The following is a 12170-nucleotide window of genomic DNA, read 5'->3' on the forward strand; positions in this document are numbered from 1 at the left end:
CTATTTCTTTTCTTAGAATTTCATAGTTCTCTTTATAAAGGTCTTTCACGTCCTTTGTTAGGTAAACTCCCAAATATTTCATCTTCTTTGGCACTACTATGAACGGAATAGAGTCCTTGACTGTTTTTTCAGGTTGACTATTGTTGGTATATATAAAGGCTACAGAATTATGACTGTTGATTTTGTAACCTGAGATGCTGCTATATTCCTTGATCACTTCTAAGCATTTTATAGTCAAATCCCTGGTGTTTTCCAGATACACAATCATATCATCTGTGAAGAGTGAAAGTTTGATCTCTTCTGACCCTATATGGATACCCTTAATCGCCTTTTCTTTCCTAATTGTGATGGCTAAAACTTCCATTACAATATTAAAAAGCAGTGGAGACAAATAATCTTGTCTGGTTCCTGCTCTGAGTGGAAATCTTTTCAGTTTAAGTCTATTCAATATATTGGCTGTGGATTTTCTAATGATGGCCTCTATAAGTTTAAGAAATGTCCCTTCTATACCAATTTTCTTAAGTGTTCTGATCATGAAAGGATGCTGGATATTATCAAAAACTTTTTCTGCATCAATTGAGAGAATCATATGGTCTTTGTTTTTTACTTTGTTTATATGCTGAATTATAGTTATAGATTTATGTATATTGAACCAGCCTTAAGACCCTGGGATAAAACCTATTTGGTTGTGGTGTATAATTTGTTTGATATGTTGCTAGATTTTGTTTGTTAGGATCTTGTTGAATATTTTTGCATCAATATACATTAGTTATATTGGTCTATAATTTCCTTTTCTTGTTAGGTCTTTTCCTTGTTTGGGGATCAAGATGATGTTTGCTTCATAGAATGTGTTGGGTAGTATTCCTTCTTTTTCTATATTCTGGAAAAGGTTGAGTAATATGGATACTAGTTCCTCTTTAAAGGTTTGGTAGAATTCTGATGTGAAGCCACCTGGTCCTGGGATTTTCTTTTTAGGGAGATTTTGTATAGTTGATGCTATTTCAGAACTTGATATAGGCCTGTTCAACATTCCACTTCCTTCTGGTCAAGTCTTAGAAGGTGGCGTGCTTCCAAGTATTGTTCAATTTTCTTCAGATTTTCCTATTTCTGAGAATAAAATTTCTTGTAATATTCATTAATATTTTTTGAATAATGATTTTTTGAATTTCTGAGGAATCTGTTGTTATATTGTCTTCACCATTTCTGATTGATGAAATTAGATATTTTACTTTTTTTTTTCCTGGTTTGGTTAGCCAAAGGTTTATCTATTTTATTGACCTTTTCAAAAAACCAACTTTTTGATTTATTGATCTATTGGATAATTCTTTTGTTTTCAATTTCATTTAATTCTGCTCTAATTTTGGTTATTTCTTTTTTTCTGCTGGATTTGGGATTGGAATGTTCTTCTTTTTCCAGTTGCTTGAGATGTCGTATTAAGTTCTTAACTTCCTCTCTTTCCGTTCTCTTGAGGAAGGCTTGCAGTGCTATAAATTTCCCTCGAAGCACTGCCTTAGTGATATCCCAGAAGTTCTGATAATTCATGTCTTTGTTATCGTTTTGTTCTAAAAATTTGGTAATTTCCTCATTCAAATAACAGAGGCCAACTCTGTTGAAGACTAACTGGATGGTTAGTGCTTGGACCCTGAGGTTCTCAATCACATTTGGAGAGCAGATTTTACATAATATCCCAACCTTGCCTTTTTTCCCCTCCCCTTATCTTTTTTTATATTTAATTATGGTAGGTACTTAATAGTCATATATCTTTATAGGTTACATGTGATGTTGTGATACAGACATAAATGAATTAATCAAATCAGGGTAATTGGGGTATCCATCACTTTAGGCATTTTACATTTCTTTGTGGTATGAACATTACAGTTCCACTTTTTTAGTTATTTTAATGTATACTCAACTTAATGTTGATTATAGTCACTTTGTTTTTCTATCAAATATTGTTCATTCTATCTAGCTATCTAATTTTATGTTTATACCTATTACCCATTTCCACTTTATCTCCCCTCTTGCTGCTCCCCTTTCCAGCTTCTGGTAATCACTGAATATCTCCAATGAGACCAATCATATTTAATAACTAGCTCCCACATATGATTAAGAACATGGGAGATTTGTCTTTCTGTGCTTATCTTATTTTGCTTACCATAATGTTCTCCATTTCCATCCATCTTGTTTCAAATAGCAGGATTTCATTCTTTCTTTTTTTGCTGTATAATGTGCCATTCTGTACATGTATTGTAATTTCTTTATCCCTTTATCCACTGATGGATGTTTAGGTTGATTCTGTATCCTGGTATTGTGAATAGTGCTACAAAAAGTATGGGAGTGCAGATACCTTTTTGATGCATTGAATTCCCATCCTTTGGATATATACCCAGCAGTGGGATTGCTGGGTCATAAGAGAGTTCTATTTTTAGTTTTGGGTTTTGTTTATTTGTTTGTTTGAGACAAAGTCTTACTACGCTGCCCTTAGTAGAGTGCCTCACAGCTCACAACAACCTCAAACTCTTGGGGTTAAGCGATTCTCTAGTCTCAGCCTCCCAAGTAGCTGGGACTACAGGTACCCACCACAAGGCCTGGGTATTTTTGGTTGTAGTTGTCATTATTGTTTTTAGTAGGCCCGGGCTGGGTTCGAATCCATCAGCCCAGTGTATTTGGCCAGTGCCCTATTCACTGAGCTACAGGCGCCAAACCTATTTTTAGTTTTTCGAGGAACTTCCATTTTAGTTTCCATAGTGGTTTCACTAATGTACATTCCCACCAACAGTATATGAGGGTCCCCCTTTCTCCACATCCTCGCCAGCATTTGTTACTGCCTATTTTTTTTGATACAAACCATTTTAACTGGGGTGAGATGCTATCTCATTGTAATTTTGATTTGCATTTCTCTGATAGCTACTGATGTTGAACATTTTCTCATAATGCCTGTTGGTATTTGTAAGTCTTCTCTTGAGAAATGTCAGTTCTTTGCCCGTTTTTAAATCAAATTATTTGAATTTTTTCCCATTGAGTTGTTGGACCTCTTTATATATTCTAGTTATTAATCTCATGTCAGATGGGTAGTTTGAAAATATTTTTTCCCTGAGTTGTCTCTTTCTTTTGTTGATTGTCCTTTGCCTGTGCAGAAGCTTTTTAGCTTGATGTGATCCTGTTTGTCCAATCTTGCTTTGGTTGCCTGTGCTTAGGGGTGTTACTTAAGAAGCCTTGCCCCAACCGATGGGACCTTGTCTTCTATGGGACTTACTAATGTAATTTCGTGTAGAACCCCTCAAGTTCACCCCCAAAGGCTGATGCCAGACTCCACAGTCTGGACATTGCTTTTGAGAAAGTTGCTATCTTCCTGTATCTCATTAGTGTGCAAGTGGTATTATAAGGCATGTGGACATTTGCAGTCCTGTGAGACTAGTCCACTTTGAAGACTTAGGGTTTGGGTACATCCTTAAAGTAATTTATTGGCTCTCACATTCACTCTTCTAAGCCCAGAGCAGGGCAGTCCTTGTGTCTTGTACTTGGTCCACTTGGTGGTATCTCTTCCATGAGGTTATGAACTCCCTAAGGATAAAGACTGTGCTTCATACTTTCCTCCACAATGTTTGTAAACTTAGGTATGTCTTTAAAGGCTGTAAGAGAGAACATGCTGAGATAAAATGAATAACAGCCCCTAATTTAGGGAAGCTTACAGTTTAGGAAAATTGTCTCCCAACTCTAAAATGGAAGTAATGTTTCCCTCACTAAACTGTCATGGGGATTCAAATTTCCAGAGAGGCTGTATAGTGAAGTGGTGCCAGCATGCTCCAGAGCCAGATTGCCTAAATTATATCCCAGCTCCCTACTCACTGTCTGTGTTAACTTTGTGCTTCAATTTTCTCATCTATTGGGTGGATAAAAATAGTACTTATTTCACAAGATTTTAATGAGGATTAAGTGAGTTAGTACAAGTGTTAGGCATATAATAAGAATTCAGCAATGTTAGCTATTATAAATGATAAAATAACACATCTGATAGCACCTAGAATTGCCTAGAACAATGCTATTCAAAGTGGCCAGTGAGATAAAGAATTTAGGCCATAAGGTAAAGCAACCTCTCCTTCCTTTGCAAAATTCTTGCTAGGAAAAATCTTGATAAAGCTGATTTGCATTCTGATTCTAGCTGTTTTCCTTCTTTGTAGATCAACAGCCAGTTCACAGAACATACTTTTTGTTTCCCTGGTCTAGCACATAGTAGACACTCAGTAAACTTATTTATATACTCTGGCCTGAAAAAGCTTTCTATATAAGGTAACTTAAGGAGGTAAATATATTTCCTATTTAATGAATTGTGTGGATTAGAAGTTCTGTGTATGTCAGACATTATAGATCTGTATAGTATTTATATGTAATCTTTCTATAGCTTAATAGTTGCAAATGGGGTAAATCATAGCCATTTTTTTGTTAGCCCTCAATGTTTTTCTAGTGGGAAGAGTAGATAAAAGTAGCCATATGAGTTCTCCTGCAAGGTTGGGAATGGACTTTTCCAGATAGCAGGAAGGCAGAGAGGTGATAATCATTTTCTTTTCCTATAATGTAAGCACTTTTTAGATTCAAATATAAAAAAACAAACACAGATATTACAGGTAAAATTTATTTGTATAAATAAGTTTGAAAACTTATGTTGTTACGTACTGAAATACCCAATTATGTGTTGTTACTTAGAAAAAAGTTAATATTACAAGTAAACTTTTATGTTTTGCTTCATTTATACTAAAGCAATTTAAATTAGTAATTATATTCCTCTGGGTTCTTCAGAGAAACAGAATCAATTATATCTGTATGGATTTATTATATGGAATTAGCTTACGTGTTTATGGAAGCTTAGAAGTCCCACTTAGCAAGCTAGAGACCCAAGGAGAGCTAATGGTATGATTTCATCTTGAGTCTAAAGGCAGAAGACTGATGTCCTAGCTTTACATCAGGCAGAGAAGGCAAATTCTCCCTTTCTCTACCTCTTTATTCTATTCAGGCCTCTACCTCCGGTGGAGTGGATAAAACCCACCCATATTTGGGAATCTATCTGATTTACTCAGTCTCCTGATTCAAATGTTATTCTCTTCCAAAAACACCTTCATAGACGTACTCAGAACAGTTTTTAACCAAATCTCTGGGTACCCTGTGGCTCAAGACAGTTGACAAAAAAAATTAATCCTCACAGTAATATTAGACACAGTTTCTCCTATGTACAAGTGAATATCTATATTCTTTTTTTTTTTTTTGGAGACAGAGTCTCACTATATCATTCTCAGTAGAATGCTGTGGCATCACAGCTCACAGCAACCTCAAACTCTTGGGCTTAAGCAGTTCTCTTGCCTCAGCCTCCCAAGAAGCTGGGACCACAAGTGCCCACCACAAGGCCCAGCTATTTTTTGGTTGTAGTTGTCATTGTTGTTTGGCAGGCCTGGGCTGGATTCAAACCTGCCAGCTCTGGTGTATGTGGCTGGCACCCTAGCCGCTGAGCTACAGGCGCCGAGCCTGATTCTTATATATTCTATTTTTTTTGATTCCTATATATTCTTAAAGATGATTTTTTTTCTACTCAAAATTAATTACTTAGTCTACTTTGGGAATATTTTAAATCCTAATTCTTTGACTAAAATTCATTTTGTTCTTTTTTAATTTATATAAATAATATATTTTTATGAGAGGTTATAGGCAATCATTTCTGTTGCATTATAATTGGAAACTTAAACAGATGTGCAAATGGTTGTTCTGGAAATTTTTCAGTTGCAGGAGAGTCCTGTTTTCAGACGAGAAAATAGATTTGATAAATTATGGAAGAAACCTATTGAATGATGGGACAGAAGAAAACAGGCTGCTTTGTGCAACTCTATCTCCTAATATCCTTGTCAGAATGGCTTCATACGGATGTGTAGTGAAGGAAGTAACCCTCTGTCATTCCACAGCAAGAGGGATATAGGTAGTGCAGACTGAGGTTCTCAGGGCATGGCAGAAAAATGTTTCAAAAACAGAAATGGACCATTTGAAAATGCAAAAGAAAATGGATATCCTAGGAGCAAATTGGGTTATTTTTTTTAGACTTAAAGCCGTCCTGTAACCCTAACAAATAGTACCATAGCTCCACCTGCTGCATAAAAAGGCAAAGAGGCACCCATCCATCACAAAGAACCTTCTTTCCCACCCCCCAGGATTTTATTTTTTAATCTTTGGGTTCTTTGTCTAAGCAAAGTCATTGAAACTGTTCTTACTTTTTGCTTCCAATCATACTTTCCCTCCACTTCCTGCTAATTTCATGTTTAAGAGATTTACAGGTATCATTTTGAAAGCTGACATTTCAAAGAAAGCATAGTAGGGAATTATAATTTGATGATTTGGTTGAGGTGTCTAGAAATGCATACACATAAAGGACAATTATATGTCTGTGTATATATGTGTGTGGAGATATATAGATATATATATCTATATCTATCTATCTATCTATCTATCTATATAAATACTTGGAAACAGTATGTGTGGGAAAGACTGGAGAAGAGGCAAGGCAGTATTATTATCTGATAAGGAGAAGAACATGGTTTAAAGACCTGACTTCTCTGACGCTAATTTCCTGGGTGCCTTTGGCAAGTTGCTTAACTTTGTGTGCTGCCATTTCTCTATTTAAAAAAAAAAAAAAAAAGAGGATAAGGGCATATGCCTTTTCTCTATCTCATAGAATTTACATCAGAATTATAGAAGATCAGGTAATGCCAGACTTATCTAGCCATCATACTTCCAGTCTCAGTCATCTGTAATTAATATCAGAAGGAGGCAAAAAAAGGCCTGTGAGCCAGGAGAGCACTGCATGCTTTAAGAAAAGACAAAGTCCATTGACTTGGAATTGTGTATAAATTAAGCTCAGTGTGTGCTGAGCTTGTGCGTATACACGTCTTTCTTCTTTCTGTAGTTCTTTCCTCTCTACCTCAGAAGATAGACTTTTAAAAATGGAACGAAAGGAAGAAAAGAATGGTAGAAGAAAGTGGAAGTGTCTCCTTAGACATTAATGCAGATAATGGGAAAAGATGCCAGAACTCTGGGGATAAACAGCTTTCTGTTTCAGTCAATCATACTGCACCAGGTCCTTGCTTCAGAGTTTATAGGCATTAGTAGAAGTTATCTGCATTGTAAATAGGATGCTATATTTACAAAGAAGTTTGGTGATATGGTTACAAAAAAAATATGTACTGTATTTTAGAAAGTGTTCCTGAAATAAAAAAGGGGGAGGATATGCATCATTTATGTTGAAAATCAGTATTTATGGAATATCTCATTTTCCCCTGTAGTGGAAGACATATTTATACTACTGCTTGTTTTAGAAATATTTTGATTTTCTCAAATAGAAAATTACTACCCCAAGTTTCCTGCATTTATAGTTTTTGATCTAATTTAAATCAAAACAAACAGTTAGATTCTGGAAAATAGATTTGAGGGGTGGGGCGTCTTTCAAATTAAAAATGTAAATTACATATTTTTCATTTATAGAAAAGCTTTCTTTGGGGGGGATAAAACTGAAAACATTCAAGTTCTGGGTGGATGTTTGTGTAGATATATTTTATATTCCTTACATGACTAAATATTTTCATGAGGTTAAGGGCAACAAATTATATTTCCTATTGAAATTTTTTATATAAAACCCTCATTAAAACATGTACTAAATTTTTAAATGTAAATTTGAACAAATCTCAAAATTCTTTCTATATTTATTGTCTGATGGAGGGAGGTAAAAAGTGATGCCCCCTTTCATCTATTGATATGGGAAAATTGTCTGACTAAGAATGATATTAGTGTAAATCAACACTTCTCAACCCATTTGAAGGTGAGAAAACCATGTGAGGGTTTTTTGTTTTTTCTCTTTCTTTAATTTCTTCCTTTTTGTAGACCACCATGTCATTCAGCAGACTGAACATAATACCAGTAACATAGGTTGGGCCCCATGCTACTCACCATGTGTCTTTGACAACTCCTCATCCCCTATACCCTGTCCAGTAAATGAGATCAGTCTACTGATCACATACTTGGATATTACAGAAATATCAAATTGGTGTATAAATTTCTGAATAATTACTCTCAATTTTGGTGTTTAAACTACTTGTATATTAGTAAGAATTCACTTGTAGGCTAGCTTCTTGGAATCACACTGGATAGATTAGTGATTAACAGCACACAGCCTGGAACCTGCCTATGTTTAAATCTAAACTTTGCCATTTGCTGGCTGTGAGACCTTAAACATGTCATTTAACCTCTTTGTGCCCCAAAGGTGAAATGAGGATAATAATGTTAACCCATTTCAGGGGGTCACCCAAGCATTATATGAACAAAGTACTTACTTAGTTTCTTAGCATTTCATAAGTTAATAGTTTGCTTACTATATAGTTAGCAGCAATAATAATGTTACTAAACCAGAGTGGATGTTTGTGTAGATATATTTTATATCTTTGAACATATTTAAAATTTTCATATTTTTCCAACTTATCTAGAATATTTGCTTTGAAACTTAATTTACTTTTAAGGTATATATTTTAAGAAAATATAGACCACGAAAGTAGCCTAAGTCAATATTATTTGGGGAGAATGTGGTTCATTAATTTCAGAAGAATGAACAGTTCAACAGCAAAGAATACTTAACATTCAGTGAATATTTATGGAACATACCATTTTATATTTTCAGCTTTTAGAGTGGTAGTCCCCAACGTTTTTGGCACCAGGGACCATTTCATGGTAGACAGTTTATCCACAAACAGGGGTTAGGGAGATTAGGTTCTCATAAGGAGCACACAACCTAGATTCCTTGTAGTTTATAGTAGGTTTGGCACTCCTATGAGAATCCAGTGCCACCCCTGATCTGATAGGAGGTGGAGTCAGGCAGTGATGTGAGTGATGGAGAGTGACTGTAAATAGCGTGGCTAACTCTTCGCTCACCTCCTGCTGTGTGGCGGTTCCTAAAGGGCTATGGATTGGTCAGAACCAGTCCACAGCTCAGGGGGCTAGGAACAGCAGCTTTAGAGGACTTCATTATGTTCATAGGAGATAAACCATTTGTTATGGAGCTTCTTTTGGAAGTCAGCAGTTGAAGAAATCAGGCTAGAGATGGATATATCTTTCTAGTTATAAGGATGTTGTTGATTCCTTAACTTGAACTATTATATTATACTTGACCTCCATACATTTGTTAGCATGCTTGGTGCTCTGCAGACTAAAGCAAATGCTAGTCCTTTCAGTTATCTATAAAGAAATACCATTAGTAGCTCTGTATCAGTGATCCTCTGCTGCTGAGTTCTCTTCCTTAGTAAGCAGCTATTAATATTTCTTCTGAGAGAACTCCGGGAACATTTGGTTCCTAGGCAAGTGACTATAGATTATTGAGGATGTGGACCACAGTTGGATTTTACATAGTATAGATCACAAAGAAAAGAAAATATTATAAATGCCTTCCCCTGAAAAGGCATTTGTGATTGTGTACCTAGAAAAAGTATATTTTGGAGAAGGTTCTATTCATCTTTCTTGCCCATTGATATAAGGGATTATTGGCTTTTTTCATGTTGATGTATTTGAGTTCTCTGTAGATCCTAGTTATAAAGCTTTTGTCCAATTCAAAATATGCAAATATCCTTTCCCATTATGTAGGTTGTCTATTTACTTTGTTTGTTGTCTCCTTAGCTATACAGAAGCTTTTCAGTTTAATTAATTCCCGTTTGTTTATTTTTGTTGTTGTTGCAATTGGGACAGAAGTCTTGTTCATAAAGTCTTTCCCCAGGCTGATATCTTCAGGTGTTTTTCCTTTGCTTTCTTTGAGGATTTTTATCGTTTCATGCTTTAAATTGAGGTCTTTTATCCAATTTATAATTGCCAAAATGTGGAAACAGCCTAAATGCCCACCAACCCAGGAATGGATTAACAATCGTATACTGTTTAAAGAATCAGTATACCATGGAATACTATTCAGCCATTAGAAAAGATGGACACTTTACATCTTTTGTACTAACATGGATGAAAGTAGAACACATTATTCTTAGTAAAGCATCACAAGAATAGAGAAGCAAGAGTCCTGGGTACTCAGTTCTGGTATGAGGACAATCTAGTACACTGTGGGGTAAGGGAAGAGTAGAAAGAGGGAAGAAGGGAGTGGGGTAGGGGATCACGGTGTGTGGCACTCCTTTTGGGGGCAGGATACAATTATAAGAGGGACTTTACCTAATAAATGCAATTATTGTAACCTGGTTCTTTATACCCTCAACTAATCCCCAACAATAAAAAAAAGTATATTTTAGTGTTCTTAATGACTACTATGTGCCAAATACAGTTGCTGAAAATATCTTCAGTGATCAAGGCAGATAAAATCCCTGTCCTCATGAAGTTTACATTCTTAGTAGGGAGGCTGGAAAGAAAAGCAGGTGTTAAAAAAAAAGTAAATGTCAAAAAATAAATGCACAGAGATGGGTTGAGTATCCCTTATTCAAAATGCTTGGGACCAGAATGTTTCAAATTTTAATTTTTTTCAGATTTTTGGAATATTTGCATTATGTGTGTGTGTGTGTGTGTGTGTATAAACACATATCTGTATCTATATACACATTTATTAGTTGAGCATCCCTAATCCAAAAATCTGAAACGTGTCAGTGAATATTTCCTTTGCCAGTGCTCCAAAAGTTTTAGATTTTGGAAGATTTTAGATTTTTAGATTTAAGATTTTCTACCTGTAATAATAAAGCATATGGATAGATATATTTAGTAATATCAGTTAGGCTAAGTGCCTCTAAGGAAGTAACATTTGAACTGACACCCAAAGGGTGAGAAGGAGAAAGCCCTCTGGAGAACTGAGATGCACGTTCTAGGCAGGTAGGGAAGCTGTTGTTTTTACTGTGTGGAGTATCACGCCAGACATTTCAAAGAACTCATCAGTAATGGTAGATGCTTTTCTCCAGCTTTTCATAACTTTTAGTGAATAAGATAAAAATAGAGCATTTTAAATACACATATACAAAACCAACTACCCTTCATTAATTATTCTTGGGAAGAAGTAAATGACCAAAGAGTTCCATGTGTATTTCACCTCTTTCTTCACAGCAGAAGCTAGTGTGTTCTCTGGCAACAGACAGTTTGTAGGCATTTGTACTTATATTTGCTATGTCAGTATTTCTGTCTCTTTGGAGTTAATTTCTTCATCAACTACCATGTCCTCCCAGGATCTTCCTGAGGGCTGATCAGGGCTGTGGTTTAGAGTTTCCCAGGTATTGTTAGAGCACAAAATGCATGCCTTGTGCTCCTGTCTTTATTACATGCTCTCCATTGGTACACTGCAGGACCTTGCAGGCATTTAATTCCATTGGAAGTTTGTCTTGATACAAATTACTTTAATTTACTATAATTTTTAACTTTTAACTTTTTAAAGTTTATAATTATTAACTTTATCCATGGGATTAACTAGTTTTAAAAATCTAAACTAGCACCTTTCTCAGGAGTCTTTCTGTTCCTGTTACATTACATGCCTTGTCTTTTGCTTTGCCAAAAATAAATCACTAAATGGCTCATTTCTTATTTTCATCCAAATTAAGCCATATATGGTTACCATTAATTTAAAATTTTTTTTCTCATTCAGAAAATCCTACTGTTACTTAAAATGTTCACACATACTGTGGAAATTTACTTCCAGTATTGAAAAATAATCTTTTTGTGAAGTGTAAGTCTTGGTTTATTTTATTTATTTATTTATTTATTTATTTTATTAAATCATAGCTGTGTACATTAATGCAATCATGGGTTACAATGTGGTAGTTTTACACACAATCTGAAATGCTTTCATCAAACCGGTCAACATAGCCTTCAGGGCATTTTCTTAGCTACTGTGTTAAGATATTTATGTTCTACACCTAGTAAATTTCACATGTACCCTTGTAAGATGCACCATAGGTGTGGTCCCACCAACTACTATGTCCCTCCACCCATCCTCCCCCCTCCTCTCCCCTCCCCTCCCTCTTCCCTTTCCCCTTCTTCTTGGGCTATAATTGGGTTATAGCTTTCATAAGAAAGCCATAAATTGGTTTCATAGTAGGGCTGAGTACATTGGATACTTTTTCTTCCATTCTTGAGATACTTTGCTAAGAAGAATATGTTCCAGCTCCATCCATGTAAACATG

General features: G+C 35.4%; 1 protein-coding gene across 2 annotated transcripts in view; it reads left to right on the forward strand.

Moving 5' to 3' along the window:
* The window catches only part of CUNH3orf67 (chromosome unknown C3orf67 homolog), a 303013-nt gene that overhangs the window by 44056 nt on the left and 246787 nt on the right, over positions 1–12170 (forward strand). The window lies entirely within an intron of this gene.

Source organism: Otolemur garnettii, unplaced genomic scaffold (assembly GCF_000181295.1).
Source record: "Otolemur garnettii isolate 467f Iridium unplaced genomic scaffold, OtoGar3 scaffold00015, whole genome shotgun sequence".
In the NCBI taxonomy this organism is placed as follows: domain Eukaryota; kingdom Metazoa; phylum Chordata; class Mammalia; order Primates; family Galagidae; genus Otolemur; species Otolemur garnettii.